The 21,423-nt window shown below is 47.8% G+C and overlaps 1 long non-coding RNA gene across 3 annotated transcripts; it reads left to right on the forward strand.

The window, feature by feature from the left end:
• The first annotated feature begins 957 nt into the window (after positions 1–957).
• On the forward strand, positions 958–12,892 carry LOC143659452 (uncharacterized). 3 transcript variants are annotated; one of them, XR_013163538.1, is made up of 7 exons: positions 958–1,295; positions 1,671–1,863; positions 4,097–4,285; positions 6,280–6,371; positions 7,917–8,680; positions 8,941–9,024; positions 10,638–12,892. It is a non-coding gene; the product is annotated as an uncharacterized LOC143659452 (long non-coding RNA). The 3 variants fall into 3 exon arrangements; XR_013163539.1 differs by having other exon boundaries at positions 10,851–12,892; XR_013163540.1 differs by lacking the exon at positions 7,917–8,680.
• Positions 12,893–21,423: the final 8,531 nt, after the last annotated feature.

Genomic DNA, 21,423 nt, shown 5'->3' on the forward strand with positions numbered 1-21,423 from the left:
AGAGAGGAGGTAATGTAGGAGAGGAAAGTGCTGGATGGGGTCAGGAGATCTGGGTTCTCCTCTAGGTTCTGGCATAGATGGACTGGGAGACCCTGGGAATCAGTGACTTCATGCATAAAATGAGAGAGTTGCTAGAGTCCATCCACTTATTTAAACATTTACTTAACAAGTATTTATTAGGCACCCATTTGTCAGGCACTAGGGATACACCGGAGAAAAAGATGATTGTCCCTTCTCTTCTGGGGTTTACATTCTAGTCTGGAGTGTAGAAAGCAGACAGCAAGCAAACCGAGCAACCAACAAGGTAATTACCAAAGGGGAGAAGGGCCACCTCTGCCCACACATGGAGTAGGGGGATGGGGGATGGTCAGGGAAGGTCTCTCTGAGGAGGGGACATTTGGACTGATTCCTGCAGCCAGATCTGGTGAAGAACATTCCAGGCAGAGACCTGGGAGTAGCAAAGGGTTTGGCATATTAGAGGGAGAAAAAGGAGCCCAGGTTCCCCACCAGGGAACACGGTGGACAGAAGTATGAGTTGAAGCAGAGGGGAGTGGAGAGGTTGGCTGTGCAGAGCCCAGAGTTTGCTTTCTCTTGTAAAAACCACGCGGAGTCTTAGATGGGTGTTTAAGCGTGGAAGCGGCATGATCTGATTTTCACAGTGTGAAAAACATTCCAGCTGCTGAGAGGAGAGGAATAAAAACCCAAATGGGGAGAAGATTCCTGGAGCAGCCCGGGAGACCAGTGGACAGAGGTGGAGAAAGTAGCTGGATTCAAGACAGTGTGATGGTAGAGACAGCAGGGCTTGAGGCAGAGGCTGAGGGAAGGAGGGTAATCAAGAATCCAGGCCCCCAATTTGGGCCTGAAATTTTCAGGTTTACTGGGATAGGCTGCAGGAACAAATAAGCCCAGAATCTCAGTAGCTTAAAAAACAAAGTCTTATTTCTCAGTTGGGTCACATGTCAGCTGCGGGTCAGTCGGGTTGCTTGGGGAGGGTCTGCTCCACATGTCTTTCTCATTCCAGGAGCCAGCCTGAAGGAGCAGCCCTGTTTTGGACAGATTGAAAAAAGAAAAAAGCAAGCAAACTGTCAGGTACATGGCATGGCTCTTAAAGCTGCTGCTGCGTCACATCCACTCACACGCCATTGGCTTAAGCAAATCACATGGCCAAGCCCATCGTCAAGGGGTGGGGCTTAGACTCCTCCCGCAGGAAGGCCCGCGCAGCGAGCGGGGATGTAGACGGGGAGGGGCAGTTTTGGGAGTTCTACGGCTATCTACCAGGGGGGCTGAGATACCAGGTAAATGGTACTGCCAGTTATCCAGACGGTAAAGAAAGGGATAGGGGGCAGTGGGGGAAAGCTTTGTGGGACAGCATCGATCACTGCCCCTTCCCCTCTTGTCACCTGAGTTCCCAGCAGGTGCTTCAATCAAATGTTAATTGAAGGAGTTGACGACAAATGGGCCGGGGAGGTGGTGATTCTGCATGGTTGACTGGTTTGGGGGGAGAGGGACGGGGTACTCTAGAGCCCATAGGACACCGGGTTAACTTTCCTCAAGAAAGAGGCGGGTAACACAAGCCCTTCCCCTTTGTCCCTGCAGCTCATTTCAGTCAGGCCACCGATTCTTGGGGGTGAAGCAGGGCCCCCCTTCTTTGTTCTCTCTTCTCTACTCAGGGCTCAGGATCTCAAGGGCCTCTGGGAAGGACACGTGCTGGTTCCCCGTCTTCCTTTTCAGAGATCAAAAACCGGTTCCGTGGGTGAACAATGGCCCCACCATCTGCGATATGTTAACTGCATAATGGAATGTAACTCGAAGGGCTTTTAAAAACACGAAGAGAGATTTTATTGTAACTAATCGTGATGGATGGTGAGTGTGGTCACAGCAGGAACATAAATCTTTGTGCCAAGCCTCAGACTAAAAAGCTAACTCACTCCCCAGTTCAGAGAGCCTGGTCTTCAGCCATAGGCAGGGTCACATGGTAAAGGCCTGGAGCCCTTGTCCGCATTAGGAGGGCAGACACCCTCCTCCTGGGCCCCCACCCAGCTCTTGGCTCCTCTCAAGAGCGGGGGAAGTCACTTCAGTTGCCTCTTCTTGACTGATGGGCTTCCCCGTTGCATCCCCTCTCGACTTGCATGAGGTTAGGGAGGCAGATTCACTGGGGAAGGGACTGGGCAGGGACTGTGGAAGCTGACTCCTCTCCCATTCAATTAAAGAGAAGAATGAGTCGAAGATCAGGGCAAGCTCTCAACAGAAAGGTTCATGTGTAATAGCTGCTCTTATTAGCTATTTTCACTCTTTTAGAACCATCTCAGCTCCCACAAATGTGATCAAGACTCTTCCTCGGTAGTTTATTAATCAGGTCAAGGCTTTATGGGTTGAGGAAGGGGCAAGAGCGCCGGACTCAGAGTTAGAGGCTCTGGACTCAAGAGTCAGCTCCACCCCTCTGTGACTCTGGACAAGACTCTTCTCTGGGCCTCAGTCTTCTCATCTGCCATCTGTTAAATGGGTATAATAATACCCAGACTATTTACTATATCATTTGCTCCTCACATTAGCCCTTACAAGGGTTAGTGTGGGGAGCAGATGAAACTACGTGTGCCTCAAAGTGCTTTGCAAGGTATTAGAACATATTGTTTTTATTCAATTTAAATTTGGAAAACAGAAATATCCCTGGATATTCTTTATTCCCCCCTGAAAAAACAACAACAAGCAAAAAGAAATGAAAAATGAGAAAAATTTTCAAAATGGAGAAATGGCTTGACTTCCCATTACCACCCCTGACCCAAACTTTAAAAAAAAAAAAATCTCGGAAGTTCAGTATTTTGGAATCTGAGAATATGTTGCATTTTTCAATAGGAGACTAGCAAATCTGTGATCTGAAAAAAACATTCTTTGGAGATGGTTTTTCTCTGGTTCCCTGGCATGCAATACTTGCATTTGTTTGTAGAACGTTGCACTGGGAGGAGGCCGGTGCTGCCTGGCACAGAGGAATGCACTATCCAGAGGGCAAGTGGCCAGTCCCCAGGGGCCACAAGCATAGGTGACACTGGTTTCAGCAACTGACCATCTCCGTCCATCGGTGGTGGCTGGTGCATCATCAAGAGAAGCCCCGGCTGTCGGCCAGAGAGACTGTGACTGAGGAGTCTTCTGACTGCCACCTGCCAAGGGTTTGTCTGGGCCCTGCCCAGTGGTGTCACAGCCCATCTCCTCTGCACTTGGGGGATAAAGCCAGAGGTGCTTTATCATTTGGGGTCCAATGGTTGCATTCTTTTCGGTTTTCTGAAGTAGGTATGGATTGTTCCTTATTCTTAGATTTCTTCATTAATTTCTAGGGAATTTTGGAAATGTTAGACTCAATTCTCAATCTTAAAACCACCCCTCCAGAGCTGTGTAAAATTCTGTTTGTACTAAGGACATCCTTGGAAATGAAAAGATATTTTTTGTTAAGTGTTCTATAGAAAATTTTTTAAAAATAATCTCTTAAAATTTAAACTGTAGGAATGCAATTTCATACATATATATTCAATCAACTCTACGAGTTATAGTGTTTGAATAGTCTATAGTCTTGTTTAATATTCCTGAGTCCTTTTGTTTTAGGGATAGTGACTTAAATATAGCAATTTTTTTTTTTTTTACTCTGGGAATGTCTGAATTTAATAGAGTTGAGTTGACTTATTTATATGGGTATATTTAATAATTAAACATTTATACATTATAACATAAGATTTAGTATTCTACTCCTCTACCTCTTTTTTTTCCTATACGGATTATGTTTACTTCCTTCCTTTTTTAAAAGCAAATATAATTTAGAAGGACATACTCCCCCCTTTTTTTTCTGTTAGTGGCAACCTTTAAGTTTCTCAAATGCATCCTTGATCATTTTTCTCTCTCATTATAAATCGGTATCTATCAAACTTTCCCATGTGTATAATGAAAAATGCCTTGATTTTGTCTTTTACCTCATTAAATTGATTTTCTGCAGCATCCAACTTGCTGTTCATATGGTGGGTTTTAATTAATCAATTGTGTTTTTCTCTCCATTCACTATCCTCTTGAGCTCACATTGTGTCATCTTATGACTGTTTGCTCCGGCTTCTAGGTTCGATGTCTTCTTGAATATTGTTGAAAAGGTCAATCAGAGATGGCCTGACGCTGTCTGGTGCATGCAGCACATCCGTCCAGCAGGAGAGTGTTTTCTCATGTCCTTCGAGGGCCTCCTTGCCTTGTCACCCCTCCACGCAGAGGCAGTTCCAGGGTGATTGTCCAGGTCCCTCCACTCACCTCCTAGGTAGGCTGACCCCCAAAGAGGGATGGAAAACTGTGCCCTCTCCCCAGGCTTAAGGTTCATCCTTGTGAAGCGCAGTGGCTCTTTGATTGATAGGATGACAAAGACCAGCTCTGTATTGGCTCTTCATTGCCTTTGGGGAAAAAAATAAAATCAAACCATATAATGTCACTAAATCAATGATGGCCCCATCCCTAGACCCTGGGTATCTCTGATCTCATATAGAGAAAATAATCACTGGTTTCTTTCAGTGATGAGTTTGATTTTTTTTTTTCTAAAGTACGTTAGTAGATGCATCAACTTCCATTCTTGCAATTGATTCATCAGCAATAATTATGGTTGTGTATAAAGATTCAATCTGTGGTGCTGAATACACAGTTGTCTCACATTAACATAAAACTGGAAACAGCTTAGAGGGCCAACAATAAAGGGTTGACTGATTAAACCTTGACTATACAGCCCTTAACAATAATTCAGGAATTTGAAAAAGAGAAAGAGGGAGAAAAAGAAATAGCTGGATAAATAATACACCAATATATTAATCTCCAGATGAAATAATTATAGAGATTTAAAACTGTTTATTCTTTTGGCTTTCCTGATTTTTTCTGCTTTTGTGAATTTGTTTACATTCTCTTCAGTGCACATATTCTACCTTTGTATTATGGAAAAAAGGTACTTTAAAGAGTCAGTTCATTGGACTTCATCTCCATATTAGATGGTTTTGCTGTTGCTTTCTTTTTGTCCTCTAAAAGGACAATATAGGTCAGGCTTTCTGGACTTACTATTAACCAGAAATCGTATTGATAGTTATTATAATCCTGCTACACTGAAAGATTCTAAAATAACTTCTGAATTAACCAAAAAAAAAAAAAAGAAATAAAGAAATTTTATTTCCATGTATGTGCATTTAAATTTTGTTAATTTTAATGCTCTTTAAGCTTGCGCGCCCACTATATATGTTAGATTTAAAAACTCATGGAGTCCTTGAACCAGAAGAGACCTCAGGGCTGTGGGGGGCTAGAACTGGCTCTAGGAGTCTTGAAGCTTCTTTTCCCAAAACCACACATTCAATAATGTCAGATTGGTAGCTTGGAATCGGCCGTGGCGGGAGTATTTACACCATGGAAATTGGCAAATCATGGCGCCTCTCTCCAACAGCCAGTTGTTAAACATTTACCAGCATATCACAGCTTCAAGGGGGTTCTAATCCACGAAGACACCGGGGCTGGAGGAGGTGAAGCACCTACCCAGGGTCCCACAGCAGCTTGAGGACTGAGAGGGCTGGAGAGCCAGGCCACCCAGCTCACCCAACAAGGGCACTGCTAAAAATAGCCCAGCTCACTTCTCCCTGGTGCTAAAAGAAGTGTGCCCATTGTGTTTAGGAACAGGGAAAAATCTCCATTTCTAGAGTCTAAAGAAAAATGAGCAGGGTACTCATAACCATTATTTTGCTTTTTGTGGATACACACAGAGATTTAGTGTGATAAGTAAAGACAATTAATCTACCTGTGAAACTGAACATTTATCAGATAATTGTAAAAAGCAAACAAACAAAAAACATGTAAATCCCTGTATTAGACAACACAATTTTCTGACCATTTGTGCAATGATTTGGTAATTAAATTGCTGCTAAAACAATATTTATTTTTCACCTTAAAATCAGCCCAATAACAATCGACAATCAATGCAATGTTGCCTGGAGGCATCTCCTGCTTCAAATTTGCTTCACAAATCTGCTGCAGGTAATTTATACCCGGTCAATAAGACATGTTTCAAAAGCCACTTTTCCCTCCCAACAGGCAGCCCTGGTCTACTTTACAATTGGATAAGAACTGGCAAACTATACACACCTGAGTTAAATGTAATTTGTAATAGGATTTTTTTTTTTTTTTGGCAGTAGTGAAAGATTTGATTTCATCTGTTCAGTATGCAAGTAATCTTTGGCTATTTCTGGGATGATAACTGGAAAACATAAATTGCTTTTGTTTCCCTTTCAGGCATAATATTTTGTGGTTGTTATTTGTGGGAGAGTAACCTTCAGGGACAGTGAACATCATAATTGCCGTCTCCAGTACACTTTACAGAGCCGGTAAGTAATAAGTTAAGGGAGGATTATTACTGTTTGGATTTATTTTTTTTAAGGAAAGGAGTTCTTCATTCCAACACAGATCTTTCCCTTGTTCCCTAATATTTTGGAGGAGGTAAAAGCAAAGCAATAGCTGTCAAGTTTTGGCTGAACGAAAGACTTACAAATTAATCCCAGGGCTTGAAATCTCAACAAAGGTTGAAATCTATAATTAGTGTTGGAAACTGTAATTAACTTTCTAGGAGGCCGCCCGCAGTTGGAGTTCACCTCTCGCCGTGGCTGGAGCCCGTCGTGAGAAATGTCCTCTAGGAAGTGGGTCTCTCAGCACTCCCCCCTCCATTGCCTTTTGCCAGCTACCCATTTGATTGGTTAAGTAGTTTGGACTGCACAATCCTCTTTTTCTTTTGGATTGATGTGTTTATTACTTTTTGTGACAGTGGCTCCCAAGGCAGATGTTCAATAAAGGGGAAAAAAAATCTGATACTAGACCCAAACCAAGAAAGAAGCAGTGGAGATTGCAGAAAATTGGGAAAGTTATCATAAGCACGGAGCTGTTATTGGAGATTTTGCTCCCAGCATTTGTAGCAGTTGTGTTATTTACTTTTCTGCAGACAGAAGGCGAGTGGGGACTTATTGAACGCCGAGTTTCCTGATTTCTAAATTGCATGCGTTCTGTGCACGTCATGGCTGCCACTTTTCACAGGGAGGGCTAAATGGAAGTTTCCATCTCTCTCTGAGTTTTTCAGGCTTGGGCATCACCTTGCTACGCCTGGCCCCCTCTGCAGCTCTGGCAGGCCCTAGCTCTCCTCTTTCCTGCATCTCCTCTGCCCTTTCCCTTGTCCACCTCCAGCTCACCCCCCTGCCCACTGAGGTTACCTGCTCCAGAGTTACCTGCTCACCTGCTGACAAATCCATGCAAACCCAGCCCTCTGAAGGCCTGTTCTCACTCTGGCTCCTCTCTACCATAGCACATTGAAGCAGATACCTTCTAGAGACTATGCCTTAGATCAGCATTTCCCCCTAAATGGGCTTTGAGGAACACCAGCTTTCCAAAATGCTCTGGGTCCATTGGTTAGCTGTATTGGATTAGTAGCTCCCTCTCTCAGCATTTCCTAAGGTATATTAGTTAACCTAAGGTGTATTAGTTTGGGCTCTGAGAAGGCCCAAAGTAAGAAAAAGCCCTTAATTTTGTTTTTCGCTTGATGTTTCTCAAACTTACCCGGCCATTGAGTCCATCGTTCTGTATGGATTTATGGAATGTGCCATGGGGCAGGCCTCGTGCTAGGTTTTTGGTATACAACGTGTGAAAGAAAGCAGCACAGTCCCTCCATTCTCTTAGGAAACCCTCCTGACCCCGCAATATCGATTCACATGGACCCCTGTTCCACGGGCACACTTTGAGGAGCATCTCCTTAAATCCAAGGAGTGGCTTAAATGGGGCGCATTTGAGGCACGGGACTAGCTTATAAATCTCACAGTCTGAGGGCAGGATGGCTGCGTGCCTTGAAAATCACACCTTCAGGAAGTGGCTTTCTTGGTTTATCCAAGAACGTGGCCTGAGAGGGAACGAAGTCTGCCGTGTTACACACTGGAAGCCCCGGGTGATGGATGTGTCAGGACTACCAAAGCCCAAAACCTCCTCCCCTCCAAGCCGCCGGCCTACCCAGCGCACTCCGGCTTCCTCCTTGAGAAGGGACCGAGCATGTTCCCTCCTGATGAGCTAGCGGACAGCCCCACAGGCTCAGTCTGGTCCGCTTCAGGAATTCATCACAAAGTGGACGAGGCCTTGGCAATGCAGAGCAGAGAACTGTGCCTCTTCCCCCGAGAACATGCAATAAGTTGAAAATTCAGCTTCAGGAAAGGAGGTTAAGACACCACAAACCACGGGGGCTCTTGATGACTCCACCATCCGTGCTTGGTAGACTGAAACCACAGTCAATCCTGCTTCTTCTTTTTGTCCCCAAAGTGGCACTGCCACTGGAGGAAGGGATCCGAGGGGAAGTCATGTATGCGGGCACGTTGCCGGTGAATAAAATGTGAGGCATGGCTGTTAAACAGCAGCAACGATGATTCCTTGGCCATCATGCACCATAAAGATACCCGCACGTCCTGGCCCCCCGACTGCCCAACCCGCGTGCCGCAGCGCTTTGTGGCGGGGCTCCTGCAACGGGCAGCATGCGCGGTGCTGGGGGGAGCAGAAAAGCTGCCTGAAGACACCCCTGCTGGTGGATGGAGAGCTTTGTGTCTAGTCTGCGGGGAGAGACCATGGAGTCAGATGCAGACAACCCTTCTATTGTCCAGCTGCTGCCCGTGTAAGTGCCTGGGGGGTGAGGAAGGGGAGAGAAACAAGGGCACGGCTGGAGCAGCTATCCTGGAGCAGGGAGGGACCAGCCCCCACCCGGCCCCCACCCGCCGCAATTCCCCGTGCAGCCAGTGGCTCCCCCGTGGTCGTTTGGGGGAACCGGCCTCGAAACCTGGACAGGGCTGTGGGCCGCGCAGTGTGTTTCTCGGGTGATGGCGACACTGGGCCCACTTGATCCTAAACCGCTGAATTTCTTTTTTTTTTTTTCAGATGAAAAGTGGGTTCTCGACCCCCCAGCTTAGTGCTGGGTCCTGGAGAGAGGAGGCGATGCATGGGCGAGGGGAAGACTCCCAGGTACTTGGCCAGATGATCAGTAGAGAAATCTGGAGATGGAATGGGGTATTTTGGTCGAGACTCAGAAGAAAGACTAAATCGTGCTGGAAAAATGACCATTTTTAAAAAAAAAAAACCTCCCTCGGATGTCTGCATCGTATAAATCTAATAAGACAGAGTGAAAAATATTGGATTTATTTTTACAAGTTAGCTGTGACCTCCTTGACCTTCTGAATGGATTCACTTCACACGGTGCCTCTTAAGGGCCTTAGGGTTATGACTAGCTCATAAAAATAAATCCAATATTTTCCCCGTAGCCATGTCATAGTCAGTGTAGGAACGCAGATGACGGGGCCAGGGAGGAGGGTTTTCATTCCGTCCGACCTCCCGTCGGGGGCGGCGCGGAGCCCTCGGCCCTGCTGGGGCCGCCAGCTTCCTGGCCCTCCCTAACCCGTGCACAAAGCGGAAAAGCTCTGCACCTGTGTCGGGTCAGGCCCAGGGTGGGCGCGGCGAGGAGGAGGCGGTGGCCAGAGGGCCAGCGAGGTTCCCCACTGGTGGTGGGAGGGGGCCCTTCAGTGGAAGGAGCCTCTCGGCTTCGAAGAAGATTTTTCCTAGCGAGGGAGACTTGAGCCCCAGTTGGACAGAAAACTCCACTCAGGAGGGAGCCTTGATCCTTGTCACCACCAGGGACCCACTGTGTGCCAGGTCAACGATGGCACTGGGGACCCAGGGGTGATCAAAACCGGACCCTGTTCCTGTCGCTGATGCAATGCCCAGACGCTGACCAAATGAACAGCCCCAGTGTGCAGTCTCGGCCCGAGGGAGGCCCAGCGGGCAGGACTGGGTTCCATGGGAATCAGCAGTGGCGGGACCCTGATTGGGGGTGAGAAGGGAGAAAAGTTCCAGGGGACTTCCCCAGGGGACTTTTCCAAGGAAGTGGCAATGGAGCTGAGCGATGAAGAGGGTGGGAGGGGGCGGAGGAAAGAGTGGCAGGCAGAGGAGCCGGCATGTGTGGGGCAGGTTGGGTTCTTGGGGCGATTTATCAGGCACTGGGGATCCAGGAAGGGAAGGGAAGGGAGCAGAACTGGGCAGAGGGAGATGTCGGGCTGCAGTGCAGTCTTGACGATGGCCTCAGCCACCTCCACGCAGAGCTCTGAAGCTGGGACAGCCCTGCAGACTTGTGTTGAGTTCGGGTGAGGGTGTTGGACCCTTATACTTCCAAAGTGACTTTTCCCTGAATGCAGGCCACTCAGGGAGGGGTGGGACCTTGGGCAAGGCGCTGCTTTTCCTCTGGGCAGTTCTTGAAGAGAGTTGACAGCTGAGGGCCGCCTGCGACCAGCGCTGCCGGTAGCTAGAGGAGCAAGTCCCTCGGCCCTGGCGAGAGATCTGGGTAACATAGCATGGCATCCACGACAGTGTGCAAAGGTCTCATGGCAGGAAAGAGCATGGTGCTTTCTAGCCCCTGAAAAGAGGCCACTGTGGCAGAGAATGTGGGGAGCCTGGAGTAGGATGGGGCGGGACCGTGCAGTGTCTCAGGGAGGCTGGTTTTCCTGTGACGTTAGCTCCAGAAGACTAGACAGGAGTCCCACTGTCCCTGGGTCCCCATGATGGCTGTAGGTGTGCACTATTGACAGATCCTACTGGGACTCCTGCTGGGTGCTGCGGTGACAGGAAATAAAGTAAGAGATCCCTACCTTCAAGCAGCTTGCTCTCTCCAGGGGGAGACAAAGGCCTTACCTCCACGATCAGAAGATGAGTCAGGAGAGTATGTGACCAAGCATTCGGAACTGGATGAATTATTGTCTGTACTCACTGTTGACGAGCCCTCTCCCCCCATTCCTCTTCAGTCCACTGCAGTTGGGCCAGTCCAGTTTTTGAAATTGGTCTCCTCGAGGACGCCACAACCTCAGCGCACTCAACCCACCGCCTGTCACTGGATATGTGGGCCATGCCACTCAGCAGTCACCTGCTGCTCGTCCTACGCCGTGGCTGCTCCCTCTCAACGCCCTTTGCTGCCTGCCCCTCTTCTCCCAACCTCTCCGTGTTGGAGGACCTCAGAGCTTCATCCTTGGGCTTCTTCTCCATCCTCACTCTCTCCCTGGATGACGGAGTCCCGTCCCATGACTTTAAACGCCCTCTCCATGCTGATGACTTGCCGCTTGCTGTCTCCAGCCCAAGCATCTCAGCCGCCCGCTGAATCACGCCGAGATGTCTCGTTCACGCTGACACGTGCCACCCTGTCTCCTGGTCTCTCTGCTCTGCCCCAGCTGCTCCGCCCTCAGCCTTCCCCACCTCCGTCAGTGGCACTTCCCTCCCTCCAGTTGCTTAGGCCAACAGTCTTAGAGTAATCCTTGATTTCTTTCTTTCTTTCATGTCCCACTTTCAATTTTTCAGCTAATTATTTTGGCTCTCTACTCAAAATACATCTGCTGGCCGCCGGCCGGTCACTTCCCACCGTCTCCCTTGCGACCATCCTCATGGGCACCTGGGGCATCTCTTGCCTGGGTAACTCCAGTCGTCTTCCCATGGGTCCCCCCAATTCTACCTGTGCCCCCCATAAAATAATCTGCTTATAGCACATCCACTTTTCGTGGTTCTCTTCTGAAAAGCCGCAGAGGCACGCTCCCCTTTTGCTTGGAGGGAAAAGGTGAAGTTGTGAGGCAGTCTGTGAGGCCCGAGGCAGCCTACCCCTTTCTGCTCAGGCCCCTCTGTTCCTCGGCCCAGCACGCGTTCTGCTGGGTGGACGCGCCACCGCCCCGAACTCCTACGGCTCCACGGATCGCTGAGGCCCGCCCCCGCCCCAGGACCTTTGCAAGTCCATTCACTGCCTGGCACTCTGCCCCACATTGCCTCTTGGATAACACTCTTGCCTTTTTCAAAGCTTTCTTCCAATCTCAATTTCCCTGGGAAGCTTACTCTGACCACCACATTTAATACTGCCGCCTGCCCTTCCTCCCCGCACTCTTGGCCTGTTTTACTCGATTCCATGTGTATTTTTCCCTGGTGGTTATAACTTTCTAATGTACTTTATTATATCTTCCCTTACTCCCCTGGCTGTTCACGGTTAGTATCCCACTAGCATGTGGGCTCCACAGGCAGGGATGTATCCCAAGTGCCTACAATACTGCCTGACCCATAGTAAGCGCTCAATAGATGTTTGTTGAATGAATGAATGAATGCTGTAACCCAGCTTGAACTACTTATAACCTGTCTTCCCTAGGTGGTAACCAGCATCTCAGAAGCCCACCAGCCCTCCCCTGCCCCGCCGCCAACAGCCCCAGTCTCTTGGAAACCTCTCCCTTGGGTACCTCCCACCTCCTGGATGGGAACTGGACGTAATGACTCGCTTCCAGTGAATAGAATTCAGCAAAAGTGATGGGATGCCACTTCCAAAATTAAGTTATAAAAGACTGTGACTTCCATCCTGCTGGCTCTGTCTTGCTGTCTCCCTTCCTCTCTCTGAGGGAAGCTGACTGCTTTGCTATCAGCCACCCTGGAGAGGACCCAAGACCTGTTGATAGCTATGTGAGTGATCTAGGGAGCAGATCCTTCCCCAGCTGAGCCTTGAGATGGAACTTCCTCTCTGGCTGTCACCTGATTGCAACCTGTGAGAGAGGCTAGGAGCAGAGGACCCAGCTAAGCCATGCCAGGATTCCTAACCCGCAGAAACTGTGACATAATAAATGCATGGTTATTAAGCTTGGGGCAGTTTGTTACACAGCGGTAGATAACTGTAACACTCTTGTTCCATTCATTTATTTAAAATAAAGGATTGCATGCACTCAAGTCTCCATCCTACTCGATGCCACATGACCTCCGGTGACCCGGGTGCCTGCCCATGGAAGATGTGGGGATCCTCAATGCCGCATGTGGTCCTGTCATTTGGAATCGTGCCCATGTCTTTCTTGAACTCATTATTCTTTTTTCTGCTGATACCATTTCTGGACTTCAGGAGCATTGGAAACTCATTCATTACCAAGTGAAAGAGTGTGTATTTCTCCTCTGACAAATCTGTCCTCATTCACAAAGGGCCCTCGGAGAATGAGTCTGCATGCTCCTATGAAGACCTGTGGCTGCCACTTGGCACTCTCTTTTCTGGTGTGCTAGTGGCCGCTTCTCTACAAGAGGGCTGGGGGAGCAGGAGTGGGGGACAGCATTTGAAATTGTATCTGCCAGACCTGGGTGCCGCCTGAGAAAATGTTGCATGCCCATGTCATAGAATCAGGGGCTGCTGAGATGGTGGGGCCCTCTCCAGACACCTCCCTAGAGCCACTACCAAAGCCAGGCTGGGGCATCGCCTGCAGAGGCCCCACCAGCCTGCCCAGTAGGGAGATGAGACTTGTGCTCTTGTACTTCCCAGGTATGCCTCTCAAGCTCTCATAGTCAGGGCTCCATTTACAAGCCATCCCTTTGTGGCACAGCCGAGATATAATGATGCCTTTATTTGGGGGTGGGACAAAACTCCCAGCACTACTCTATAGGAGTTACTTTTATTTGTCCCCTACAACCTCTCTCAAGCCTAAAGGGGGAACCCATTCTCTGGGCTGGCAGGGGGGTGACTTGGTATTCGGAGCAACCTTTGACCCCGCGCCCTTGGAGCCTTCCCCCCTCCAGGCCGCTGGTGCCTACATTTGGGTCTTTCATCCAACAGAAGCTCTGGGCCCCTGCAGGCCTTCCCTGCACCTTCACCTGCCTGACTGCCGGGTTTTTCCTTTAAACAAATTTCTATCCTTTTTTCTAATTATGAAAATAAACCACTTTGGGGAGGATAAATGTTTAAATAATTCAGGAGCCCATAAACAACAAGAGTGAAAGGTAATGTCTCTTTTAAGGTAAATAGTAAGGATTGCATGTGGCATCCATCCAGGCGGGACAGAAACAAGGTTTTCCTACAAGTCAAGGTCAAAGTGAGGGCGGAGGGGTGCAGGGCTGGGACCACGGACCTCTGTGCCCGAGACTTCTCCACTTCCCTTCACGGTCCAGCTGCCTTAACTGGGCAGCTCACGAAGACTCTGAGCCCATGTAGCGAGGTATGACGAGAATTCAGTGAAATAATGGATGTAAATCCTGGAGGACAGTGCTGGAAATCAGCTGAGCTCTCCATAAACGCGACATGCCTCAACTGAACTCCTGGTTGACCCAAAAACCCCACCTGTCCATCCCAGGAATCTCAGTGAGTGACTCTACTCTGTGCCCAGAAACGCAGGTACCGTACTTGGCACTTCTTTCTCCCTCACTCCCAAAGTCACTGAACCAACGAGTCATATTGACTTCACTTTCTGCTTTGTGTGCTCTATGTTTGCCCCTTTAGACCTCTTTCCACTCTGCTGGGCCCTCTTTGAACCGGGGAGGCTGGCCTGAATGGACTTCATCAGTGAGACCAATGCCTTAGTTTCTGGTTGGGTTTGGCTAAAGAAACAAATGAACCCAAATACGGATCCCCAGATAAGGTTGTCTGATATAGTAAATAGAAAATACAGGAGTCCCTATTAAATTTGAATTTCAGAAAACCAAGGAATAATTTTTAGCATATGTGTGTCCCAAGTATTGCCTGGGATATACTTACACTAAAAAAAAAAAAAAAAAAAAAATTCATTATTTTTCTGAAATTCAGACTTAACTGTCTTACGTTTTCCCAGACATGCTGTCCCCAGCACATCCTGGTGCACACATTCGTGTCTTCCGTCAGGGCCATCTGGACTGGTTCCCTACTTGCTGGAGGCCACCCCAGGGCAGACTCTCATCTCCTTCTACTCTACCCCTGCCTTTACCTGCAGCCTGGACCCTGTGCACGTGGCTGCCTGAGATTCCGCCCAGACTCTTGTGTCTCACTTTCAGCCAGCAGTGCCCTTGCTCCCCAGTCCCAGTCTTTGCCTGCAGGGAGAACCTCAGTGTGGCTGAGACCCTCATGCAGCGTCTTTTGGGCTAGTGAGTGGCTCACGTTGATGCGAGGATCCAGGGGGGTTGTGAACTCCAGGAAGCCACAGGCCCTCCCTCCACATCCTCCTAGAAGTTCCTTCTAGAAGTTCCATAATGGGCCTACCTTTCCTGGAGCACTCCATCATAGGAGCTCGCCTCCAGCTGCATTGTGCAGGTCAGAGCTAGTTTCCCTCTACACCCTGATATTTAATATAAGTAATATCCTCCCAGCCTTGGCTCCTATGACAGGAGTTTGCCTTCCAGAGCACAAATCAAAATGACGCCACCAAGGGCATTAATGGTCTTAGCAGAGTCAACATGGAGGGCATCGTGCATTCCCTGTTTAATATTAAGAGTGACTAAGCCACGGCACTGCCCTTCCAGCCAGGCCTGGTCTGAATACCAAAGAGACACAGCTGGGAGTGGCGTTGGGAGGAGGAAGGAGGGAGGAGCCCGGAGTTGCCACTCAGTCGCAGTGGCACAGCTCATCCACAGGTCCCTTGGGGCCAGGGAACAGAAGGTAAAGGTTAGGAACTCTCAGCAAATATTTGGAGGGCTGTTCCCGTGCCCGGTGGGTTTTGGACACAAGGTAATCCTCTCCTGGGAGGCGCCCCATAATCCCTGAGCAAATGAACGGCCTAACTTGTCGCTCCATGGCTGAGCTAGCCCACCTCTCTGGGAACGGGGAAGGTGAGCCCAGCACCCCACGCTGAATCTGAACGGAAGCCTCTGAGTCCTCCACGCGATAGGCACACCTGGTGGCAAGTACTTCAGCTCAAGACCTGGTGCATTGGGGAATGCAATATTGTGTCATCCACAAAGCATTTATGGAGCAGGTACTATATCTTTGGGGATGAAAGACATGGTCCCCAACAGAAGCCCAGGGTCTGATGGGAGTGGGGGGCAGTTTATAAGCTCCCCGAGGACAGGAAGCCCCTCTGTGCTCACTATTGCATCCCCAACAGAGAACACAGTGGATGAATAAATGAATGAATGAATGAATGGTAGTAGAGTGGCACCCTTCTCCCATCCCATGGGACTCAAGGGTGGCATCCTAGAGATGGTCTCAAAGGGAAGTCAGAGAGAGCTGGGCAAAGCGGCAACGGAAGTATGGACCAGGCAGAAGGAACAGCATGTGCAAAGAAATGAAGGTAATGGGGGGCCGGGCACAGCTGGGAGCTGCCAGAGCTTGTGCAGGGGCGTGGAGCCTGTGCCACGCTGAGCAAGGCCTGGGACTGGACTGGCTGGTGGGGACCCAGTCAGAAAGGAGTCCACAGACCTTGCTGAGGAACTTGGGCTTCTTCTTGAAGCTCTTCAAGGATTTCAGGCCACAAAGTAACCAGGTCTGATTTGCACTTTTGGATCCTCTTGCACGATGGACAAATTCATTCATTTTACTTATTAATTCATCTTAAAAACAAACCCTTGCTATTGTCCAGATACTGTGCTGGGACTAGTCTGGCGCTGTCCAATAGAAATACAATGCAAGCCATGCATATAATTAAAAATTTTCAAGTAGCCCCAAAGAAAGTGGAACAGGTGCTGTAGTTAACGATATATTTTATTTAACCCAGTATGCCTAGAATATAATTTCAACACGTAGTCTACATAAAGATTATTAATGATGTAGCTTACATATTTCTTTTGGTTCTAAGTCTTTGAAACCCACAGTGTGTTTTCCTCTTACAGCATGTCACAATTCACACTTGCGTTGCTTCAATTACTCAATGGCCACGTTTGGCTAGTGGCCACACTATTAAACAGGACAGGTCTAGACAAGGGGGGAGAGGGCGAGCACGGTCCGTGCCCTCAGAGCTGAGGACCTAGCAGAGAAGACGAACAATTAAACAAGGAAATAAAACAGTACAGTGGCACGTGACACCACAGACCAATCTTGAAGACAACATACTGAGTGAGAGAAGCCAGACACGAAAGGACAAATAATGTAGGATTCGCTTATATGAAATGTTTAGAATGAGAAAATTCACAGAGAAAGAAAGTGGAGTAGAGTTTACCAGGGGTGTGGGGAGAGGGAAAGAAGAGTTACTGCTTAATGGGTACAGTGGTTCTGTTTGAGGTAATGAAAAATTTGGGTGATGGATGGTGGTTATTGCTGTACAACATCATGAACATAATGAATGCCATTGACTTGACCTAAAAGGGGTTCAAATGGCAGATTTTATGCTATATATGTGTATTACCACAATAAAAGTTTTAAAAGAGGTTTCAAATTAATTTTTAAAAAGGTACTCATGGGAAACAGCTTAAAGATGAGTTACCTTGATTTTAAGCAGTTGCTTGGCAGTTGTGCATTTTGCACACACTAAATTAACTTGTTAATAAAAAAAAGATTTAAAAAAAATAGCACCATAGGAGTTATAGTGGTGGTGAAGGGCAGAAGGGAGGACAAGGGCACCCAGGGAGCACGGCTGAGGGACCTAATTTAAGGTAAATGTAAGCTAAGTCTTTAAGGATGGGTGGGATCAGTTACGTAAGGGGGGCCAGCATTCTTGGCTGACAGAACTGCATGGACCACGGGCTGGTGGCAACACCTGAGGAGCTCACACAAGCCCAGGGACAGTGGCATGAGATGAATCTGGAAAGGCTAAAGATCATGCAGGCCTGTAGCCCAGGTGGGCATTTGGACCTTATTCTAAGAGCCGTGGAAAACCACCTCAAGTAGAGAAGCAACCATGACCAAATCATTAAAAGATATCACTGTGAATATTATGCCGGATGAACTGGAAGGCAGCAGGACTGAGCAGGACAGCTAATGGTCTAATGCAGCTGTTCTGGTATAAAATACTGATGGTTTGGAAATGGGGAGAAGTGGATGGATGCAGGAGAAATTTAAAGGTAGAACCCCTAGGACTTAGTAATGGATAGGAGGTCTCTGTGTGTGTGTGTGTGTGTGCATGCGTGTGTGCAAGCACGTGTGCCTGCGTGCGTGTGGGGGGGTGGGGTGGGGGGAGAAGGGATGAAAGGCGGGGAGCAATAACGGATGCTTCTCAGATTTCTGGTGTTTTCTTGTTTAGGGAACCTGAAAGAGGAGTAGGTTTTGGAGTCAAGGGAGATGTTGGGTTCATTGCTGAATATGTTGAGTTTGAAGTGCTCTTAAGACCTTTGAGTTTCAATTTTAAATGACAGTAAGTCGAAGCTTGGGAAAAAATGGGCTGGACAATCAGATTTGGGAGGTGGTCAGTATCTTGATGTAAGGTTGGTAATTAAATACATGGAAATGGATGACATCATTTGGAGCCATGTTTTCAACCGAGGAGGATTTTGCCCCAGGAGACATTGGGCAATGTCTGCACACATTTTTTGTAGGTGTCGTCACAACCCGGGTTGGAGATGCAACTCGCCTTTAGTAGGCAGAGGTGAGGGGTGCTGCTGAAGCGTCCGACAGAGCACAGGACAGTCGCCAAAACGAACCACTAGCCCTGAATGTCAATAGTGCCAAAGTTAAGAAACCCTGTTCTCGGGAGACAGTGTTGAGGGAGAAGAGTCTCGGATGGGGCCCTGAGAAGCTCTAACATTTAAGGTAGAGCAAGTCGATGAGAAAGGATTGATCAGCGGGGATCAATGAAGAAATGCAGAAAAGAAAGGAGTAAGACAAGACCAAGCAGGAAACAGCTGCCCCAGTTAGGCTATGAATTCAGCCGTCAGAACAATGACATGCTTGTATAATTTCAGTTGTGATCTTTTCAGTTTTCATGTTTCTTTGCCAAATGAGACTTAAGAGAACCCCGAAATTCAAGCATCTGGTATACAATATCGCACATGATGCAAGTAGAGTGGCCGAATGGGAAGTCTGCAGATCCTACCACCTATCAGCTGTGTCCGCTGGGGCAAGTGGCTCACTTTCTCCATCTGGAGAATGGGTTTGTGGTGGGGATCAAGTGAGAAGGCAATAAATACATTCGGCACATAATAGGGACTCAATTAACTGTAGTTAATTTTTCTTCCTTTCATTTACCACCTTGTGGCAGTCTACAGGTTACTCCTTACTTAGATTTTTATTGTACCTGCTCTCAACTGTGCCAAAAACTTATTGAAAACAAAACTGGTATTGGGGTGAGGTCTCTGGCTTCTCTCTTATTGGAGATAAAGTTTGGCAGGTTGAATTCTCCTTCAGGCTCTTTCCCCTTCTTCACTTCCCCCCACCCCATGAGTTTCCCCTTCTCCTCCCCCACCCCCGCCCCCAACATTGTGAGCCTTTGCATTTAAAGATGATCCAATTGACTGGACCAGACTATCTATAACACGGTTTGACTCATTATTCATCAGACCAGGAAGTAGGAAAGGAGGCACCAGATTGGAAACTTTGAGGACCAAAGGCCACCAGACCTTTTCAAACGCTCTCACTGACATTAGCCCAGCAAAGGTGAGCAAACTCAAACCGCCCTTCGCCCAGCTTCCCAGCATCTAATGGGGTTTAGGATGTTCTCCAAGGATCCATTTTCTTTGAAGTGTTCTGTTTCATCTTACAAATTAATAAACTTGAATTCTACTCCATAATATGTCACTGTTCATTGTAATATAATAATAACACTTTATAATTTCCCCAAGAACCCAAGTCACACCGCCATAAAGCCCAGGAGGATAGAAGTGTCTCAGCTTGAGATCAAACTCAACTTGATCCCAAAAAAGCACCCAAATCCCCTCCTCGGGTACCTTGTACCACCTGGACACTTTGCAGATTCCAATGATGAAGACGATGCTGGGCAGACAAAGGCAAACTGCCATGGAGAGCACAGTTCTGGAATGAAGAGGTCTTTTGGGCAATGGGAAGTTTCCTGAACTCTTCACAGCTTCAAAAATAATTTGCTATTAGTTTCCCAGTTTATAGAATTGTTCTATACAGAGCTTCATCAGTTAGCAGAGAATGTTTCTGACTCATTTGGGGGCTCTCTCAGAGGTGCTGGGTGCTATGACTGGAATCGGAAGATGTGCTTGTCTATTGCAAATGCATGCATTACACACCCCTGCTACATAAGCAGACATGACCAAGCAAACTGGCTGTCAGAGCCTCCCACAAACAGTGCAGGGAGAAACAGAATGTCAGAGACAATGTCCTATTCTTTGTCCCTGGAGAAAGAAGTCATCCCCAGAATGCTCAGGGATGGATGGAGTTGACTCTTCCGACAGCGCACAGATTGCAGCTAAGCGTGCAGGGATTCCAAGCAGGGATTAATGTTTCCTTTAAGAAAAACAGTGTCTGCCTGTTTTTGTGCTCATAGGAACAAAATGGCTCCGAATTTACATAATTAAAATTCTGGTGTCTTTTCACATCCTAACAATGGGTAATTAACACTGGTACTTGTCAGTTGGGAAATTCCTCGGGAGGAGGCTATCAGAGCCCAGCCGTTTTATTTTGGGCCACCTCTCGTGGACAATCAAAGCTAATTGGATCACCCCCATCTCATCGAAAATGAATGAAAGATCTCATCGAAAATGAATGAAAATGAATGAAAGCCCTGTTTGCCATCAAACCTGGGGAGGCGGCTGGAGCAAACACGCCTGTGCGAGCTCAGAACTTCGAGCCTGAGTGGAGGACGGCAGCCTGACAGTCTAATTTAGAAGCGTTGCTTAAAATCTTAATCAGCGGGTTGAAATTAGCAGAGGCGAGTTTTGACACCGTGTTTGTCGTTTATGGTTATCATTTTTAATAAACGTTAAAATGTTTTTACAGGTGTGGAAAAAGGCACAACCCTGGGACACCTCTCTCTCAGATTTGCGCTCTCTATCCAGGGGGAAAAATGTCATCATCATGAATGAAGATGTAACCTATCCATCAGAGCCTGCCTTCCTTTTATTTTGTGGTGCCCTGAAAGCTATCTGCAATCCTAAGCCCAAGTCCCGAGTCCCTGCACAAGTGATATCTTGATTGACACGTCTCCAAATAAGCTTCTGAATAGCTTTCCGTATTAGCCTTGGAATAATTCAGATGTCAAATTACGCCTCGCAGACTCCCTGACTCCTCTTGAGCCCCAGAATGAATTTTTTAAATATTTGGGGGAAAATATTAAATTTTGTTCAGGTTGGGTCAAAGTTCATATCATTTGTTAATAAAGAGCCACAGAGGGTGTTTGCCTAGGGTGGGTTGCGTTGATTTTATTGTGTGCAACTGCTGCGAGTGGGGCTGACCCTTGCTGGGTGATTTGGAGTTTGCATGCCTCCAGCTCTCGGCATCTTGCCGTGGGTTCCCTTTGGACAGAAAAGGGAACAAGAAAGAAAGCAGGAAACGACGCAATGGATTTTCTCCCTGTGCAAGACGCTTGGCTGATGTCATCTCTAAATATGCAGCTTTAATTGCCCCTCTCTTTGCAGCAACAAGGGAGGAAGAGATCTTAGGTACACGTTTTCATCAGTGTTGAAACTGCACTGCCAACACAGCCTGGAGTCCCATGCTGTAAACCAAGCAGAAGCATCCCTCGCAAGCAAGAAGGCAAAGCAGCATTTTCCAGGCTGATAATGGCCACTTTTTATAAAATTCGTTGG

Source organism: Tamandua tetradactyla, chromosome 16, assembly GCF_023851605.1.
Source record: "Tamandua tetradactyla isolate mTamTet1 chromosome 16, mTamTet1.pri, whole genome shotgun sequence".
NCBI classification, from domain to species: domain Eukaryota; kingdom Metazoa; phylum Chordata; class Mammalia; order Pilosa; family Myrmecophagidae; genus Tamandua; species Tamandua tetradactyla.